The sequence below is a fragment of the Gossypium arboreum genome, chromosome 12 (genome assembly GCF_025698485.1).
Source record: "Gossypium arboreum isolate Shixiya-1 chromosome 12, ASM2569848v2, whole genome shotgun sequence".
Lineage (NCBI taxonomy): Eukaryota > Viridiplantae > Streptophyta > Magnoliopsida > Malvales > Malvaceae > Gossypium > Gossypium arboreum.
The window spans coordinates 20,943,208-20,948,593 of NC_069081.1; the positions used below are offsets into that span (position 1 = coordinate 20,943,208).

Below are 5,386 nucleotides of genomic sequence, written 5' to 3' on the forward strand. Positions count from 1 at the left end.
AGTGATAATGTGAGGATCTGTGGTATCTAATAATACCTTAGGTTGATTTGGGAAGGTATTGAGCTCGTTCTGGGGTAGGTTTGGTTTATCGTGTGTTCTTGGTTTATGCATCTGCCATTCATCTAGCTCCTCGATTTATAGCCTTCGATCTATATGAATAGGTCCTCTACTATTGCTTGAGAATGGCTCATGTTCTTTCTTCAGACTCATTTCCTGCATAGTAGGTTACACCGTATTGTTAGTTTTAGTAGAATGGTTTAGACGATCACCTTCAATTTCTGATGTGTTGCCAGAATTATGAGTTTGAAGGGTGATTGTTTCGTCTTCCACACGGAGTGTGAGCTCACCTGTGCCAACATCAATAATTGTTTTAGCAGTTGTTAAAAAGGGTCGTCCTAAAATCAAAGGAGTGTTTCTATCCTCCTCCATGTCTAACATAATGAAGTCAATAGGAAATATAAATTTATCGATTTTAACTAGCACATCTTCAATAATACCCCTAGGAAATCTTATAGTTTTATCTACTAATTGAATGCTCATCCTAGTCTGTTTGGGTTTCCCAAAACCTAAATGTTTAAACATTTTGTAAGGCATGACGTTAATACTAACCCCTAAATTAGCTAATGCATTATTAACATCTAAACTACCAATTAAGCAAGGAATCGTAAAACTCCCTGGATCGTTTAGTTTGTTGGGTAGTTTATTCTGTAGAATAGCTGAGCAAACTGCATTTAGCTCTACATGCGACACCTCGTCCAACTTCGACTTATTTGCTAAAAGCTCTTTTAAAAATTTCATTGCGTTTGGCATCTTTAATAAAGCTTCAATAACTGGTATGTTTATATGTAATTTTTTAAGAGTTTAAGGAATTTTCCAAATTGTTCATCTAAGCGGTCTTTCTTTGTCGCGTTATGGTATGGCACACGAGGTTTATAATCGACATTCACTGATTTGTTTTTATTACACCTATCTCGCCTTGATCTCTGCTCACCACAGTTTCTTGCCTCGGTTCTGGCTCAGGCTCAACGAATCCTTCTTCATCTTGAACATTAATCACATTGAGCTGTTCCCTTGGGTTGGGTTCAGTATTACTTGGCAAGCTACCTTGTGGTCGTTCAGAGATTAGTTTGGAAAGCTGGCCTATCTGAGTTTCGAGCCCTTGGATCGACGCTTGTTGATTTTTAAGTGCTGTCTCGGTGTTCTGGAAACGGGTTTCTGACACCGAGATAAATTTAGACAGTATCTCTTCAAGGTTCGATTTCTTTTCCTATTGATACGGTGGTTGTTGAAAACCTGGAGGATGTTGTGGTCTTTGATTTCCTTGACCGTCCCACGAGAAATTGGGATGGTTCCTCCAACCTGTATTATAAGTGTTACTATATGGGTTATTTTGGGATCTAGAGTTATTGTTACCCATATATTGGACTTGTTCCTCCTTGATGCTAGGGTTGAAGGGTTGATACACTGTGCATGCTCCTCCTCCATTCGTCTTGCACCTTATTACTGGATGTACCTGAGTAGAACCAAGTAAACCATCAATCTTTTTATTTAGAAGTTCTACCTGGTTTGACAGCATAATAACCGAATTGACATTATAAACACCTGCTGCTTAGGTTGGCTTAGTCCTCATGACTTGCCACTATAGTTATTCAGTGACATCTTTTCAATAAATTCGTAAGCCTTTTCAGGTGTTTTGTTGTTGATGGTTCCCCCGGCTGCTGCATTAACCATTGGCCCAGTCGACGGATTTAAGCCATTATGGAATGTTCGAACCTGCAGCCAAAGCGATAACCCATGGTGAGGGCACTTTCTCAGTAAGTCCTTGTATCTCTCCCATGCATCGTAAAGAGTTTCTAAGTCCATCTGCACAAATGAAGAGATATCATTACGTAATTTGGCTGTTTTAGCCGGCGGAAAATATTTTAACAGAAATTTTTCGGTCATTTGTTCCCAAGTAGTAATTGACCCTCATGGTAACGAGTTCAACCACTGTTTAGCTTTGTTCCTTAATGAAAAAGGGAATAACCGAAGACGAATGGCATCGTTAGAAACGCCATTAATTTTAAATGTATCACAAAATTCTAGGAAATTTGCCAAGTGAGTGTTTGGATCCTCATCCTGCAGACCATCAAACTGAGCAAATTGCTGTATCATTTGAAAAGTGTTAGGTTTTAGTTCAAAATTATTTGCAGCAACAACAGGCCTAACTATACTTGACTTAGTTCCTATTAAATTAGGTTTAGCATAATCATACATAGTACGAGGAGTAGGATTCTGATTTGCTAGTTCAGCGGGAATCGCAGGAGGTAGCTGATTGTCCTGGTTTTCAGCCATCTCCTCGGTTGGGGTTTGACTATCATCCTCTTGCTCGTTCTTTGTGTATCTTAAGCTTCGCCTTATTTCTCTTTGGTTTCTGCGAACTATGCGATCGACTTCTTCGTCAAAAAGTAGTGGTCCTAATGGGTTTCTTCTAGTCGTAAACCATAAAAACCTTCCAAGAGAAAGAAAAAAGTAAATTAATAAATAAAGATAAAATATAATTAACTTGCAAGAAAAATAAATGGAAAAAGTAATAAAAATTGAGCATTCCTAATAGCCTAGTTCCCTAGCAACGGCGCCAAAAACTTGATCGCGATTTTCGTGTGACAGGTTTTAAATATTTATAAAGAATCGTTCTTGAAACTAACTATTATCACGATGTAGGAAAGTGTACCTATCGAATAGTAGTATAGTTTTAGCAAGACCAGATTGTCGAACCCAAAGGAACTAAAAGTACTAGTAATGACTGTCTTTTTATTATCTAGCCTACGAATAAGAGGGTTTTGTTTTAACTAACTAATTATCTAAACTAAGAATTCACAGAAAATAGAATTGGGGTATTACTTTTGGAAAACGATTGGATGAAGATAATACCTAAGGAAGAATCCACCTAGACTTCACTTGTTATTCTGACTCCGAATCGGACGATTTATTCATTTAATTTGTCCCGTAGAGATCCCTAAGTTATGTTATTATCCCTATTCAGGACTAATAACGTCTAATCCCTAGATTGAATAATTGAAACTTTTCTCTAATTAGTACCCTAGGGTTGCGTTAACTCGATCTATGGATCCACTTATTAGGTTTCACCCTAATCCGACAAAATCTTGTCACCCTATGTCTAGGCACGCAATCAACCCACTTAATTATGACAAATGTACTCGTAGACATGGTCTATTCCTCCTCTGAATAAGAGTTTATCTTGAATAAGTATCCTGGGATATCAAAACAAAAATTAAGAACACATAATTAAGAACAAGTTAAATATTTATCATACAATTCAGAAAATAATAACAAGATTAGTCTTAGGTTTCATTCCCCTTAGGTATTTAGGGGATTTAGCTCATAACTAAAAAGGAAAACATCTCAGAAGAATAATGAATACAAAACATAAAGAAAACCCAAAACTCCTGAAGGGAAATTGAGGGGAGATCTTCAGTCTTGATGGTGAATCCGGCTTCTGAGATGGATCAATCGGCTTCCCTTGAGCAGTTCCCTGAATCTTTCTATCTGTTCCCCCTTTCCTCTTCCTTTAGGGCATATTTATAGGCTTTAGAATACCTAAAATCCCTCAAAATTAGCCTTTTCTGAATTGGACTCAACTTGGGCTCGGTAGGGGCATACCCGTGTGACACGCCCGTGTGCAATTACTTCAGGCCGTGGTCAAGCCTGTTAAATAGGCACGGGCGTGTGGTCTACCCGTGTGAGTCGTGCTTCGATTTTGCCAAATTGACATGGCCGTATGGTCTGCCCGTGTGAGGAAGTCCAGGCCGTGTTGATTTCATACTTTGGCCCATTTTATTCATTTTTGGCTCGTTTCTCGTTCCTTTCGCTCATTTATGCTCACCTAAGTATAAAACATGAAATTAAGGCATTAGGAGCATCGAATTCACCAATTCTAAAGAAAAATCATCCATAAAATGCATTAAGCATGGGGTAAAATATGTATAAATTACGATTTATCATTCTTCATTTATTTTCTTCTGACAGTTTTTTTTCTAATTTATGACCAGAAGAAACCCGTCAGGACCACTACTTTTTGAGGGTGAGATCGACTGCACAGTTCGTAAAAACTAAAGAGAGGTAAGGCAAAGCCTAAGATACAAAGAAGAAGAGCAAGAGGACTATACTTCAACCACAACTGATGAGATGCCTAAAAACCAAGAAAATTTGCTACCTCCTGCGATTGCTGCTAATCAAAATCCTACTCCACGTACTATGTATGATTATGCTAAACCTTCTTTAACAGGAATTGAATCGAGCATAGTTAGGCCTACTGTTGCTGCAAATACTTTTGAACTGAAACTTAGCACAATTCAATGATACAATAATTTGTTCAGTTTGATGGTTTGCAGGACGAAGATCCTAACGCTCACTTGGCAAACTTTTTAGAACTATGTGATACATTTAAAATTAATGGCGTTTCTGATGATGCCATTCGGCTTCGGTTATTCCCTTTTTCATTGAGAAATAAGGCTAAATAATGGTTGAACTCGTTACCACGAGGGTCAATCACTACTTGGGAACAAATGACTGAAAAGTTTTTATTAAAATATTTTACGCCGGCTAAAATAGCCAAAATACGTAATGATATCTCCTCTTTTGTGTAGATGGATCTAGAAACACTCTACGATGCATGGGAGAGATACAAGGATCTGTTGAGAAGGTACCCTCACCATGGGTTACCACTCTAGCTATAGGTTCAAACATTCCATAATGGCCTGAATCCTTCGACTCGATAGATGATCGATGCAGCCACTGGCGGAACTATCAATAATAAGACACCTGAGGATGCTTATGAATTTATAGAAGAAATGTCACTGAATAATTATTAGTGGCAAGTCATGAGGACAAAGCCAATGAAAACTGCCGGCATTTTTAACGTCGATTCAGTCACCATTCTCTCCAATCAGGTAGAACTTTTGAATAAAAAAATTGACAGTTTTCTTGGTTCTTCACAGGTTCACCCAGTAATGTAGTGCTAAGCAAATAGAGGTGGATCAAGCAATTCAGATTACCCATCCTATTGCCATAATATGGAGAACGAGCAGCTAAATTACATGGGTAATGATCCTCAATCTCAAAATAATCCTTATAGTAATACTTACAGTGCTGGTTGGAGGAACCACCTAAATTTCTCATGGAGGGCCAAGGGAACCAGCGACCACCACCACCTCCAGGCTTCCAACAACCACCCTACCAATAAGAGAAAAAGCCAAACCTTGAGGAGATGCTAACAAAATTCATCTCAGTGTCAGAAATTCATTTTCAGAATACTGAAACAGACTTAAAAATCAACAAGCATCAACCCAAGGGCTCGAAACTCAGATAAGTCAACTCACTAAAT

General features: G+C 38.2%; 2 non-coding genes across 2 annotated transcripts; one reads left to right on the forward strand and one right to left on the reverse strand.

The window, feature by feature from the left end:
* Positions 1 to 1,789: 1,789 nt before the first annotated feature.
* LOC128286104 (small nucleolar RNA R71) lies at positions 1,790 to 1,896 on the forward strand. The gene has a single exon (XR_008276649.1). It is a non-coding gene; the product is annotated as a small nucleolar RNA R71 (small nucleolar RNA).
* A 2,720-nt stretch (positions 1,897 to 4,616) lies between these two features.
* Positions 4,617 to 4,723, reverse strand: LOC128285770 (small nucleolar RNA R71). The gene has a single exon (XR_008276320.1). It is a non-coding gene; the product is annotated as a small nucleolar RNA R71 (small nucleolar RNA).
* Between the last annotated feature and the right edge of the window lie 663 nt (positions 4,724 to 5,386).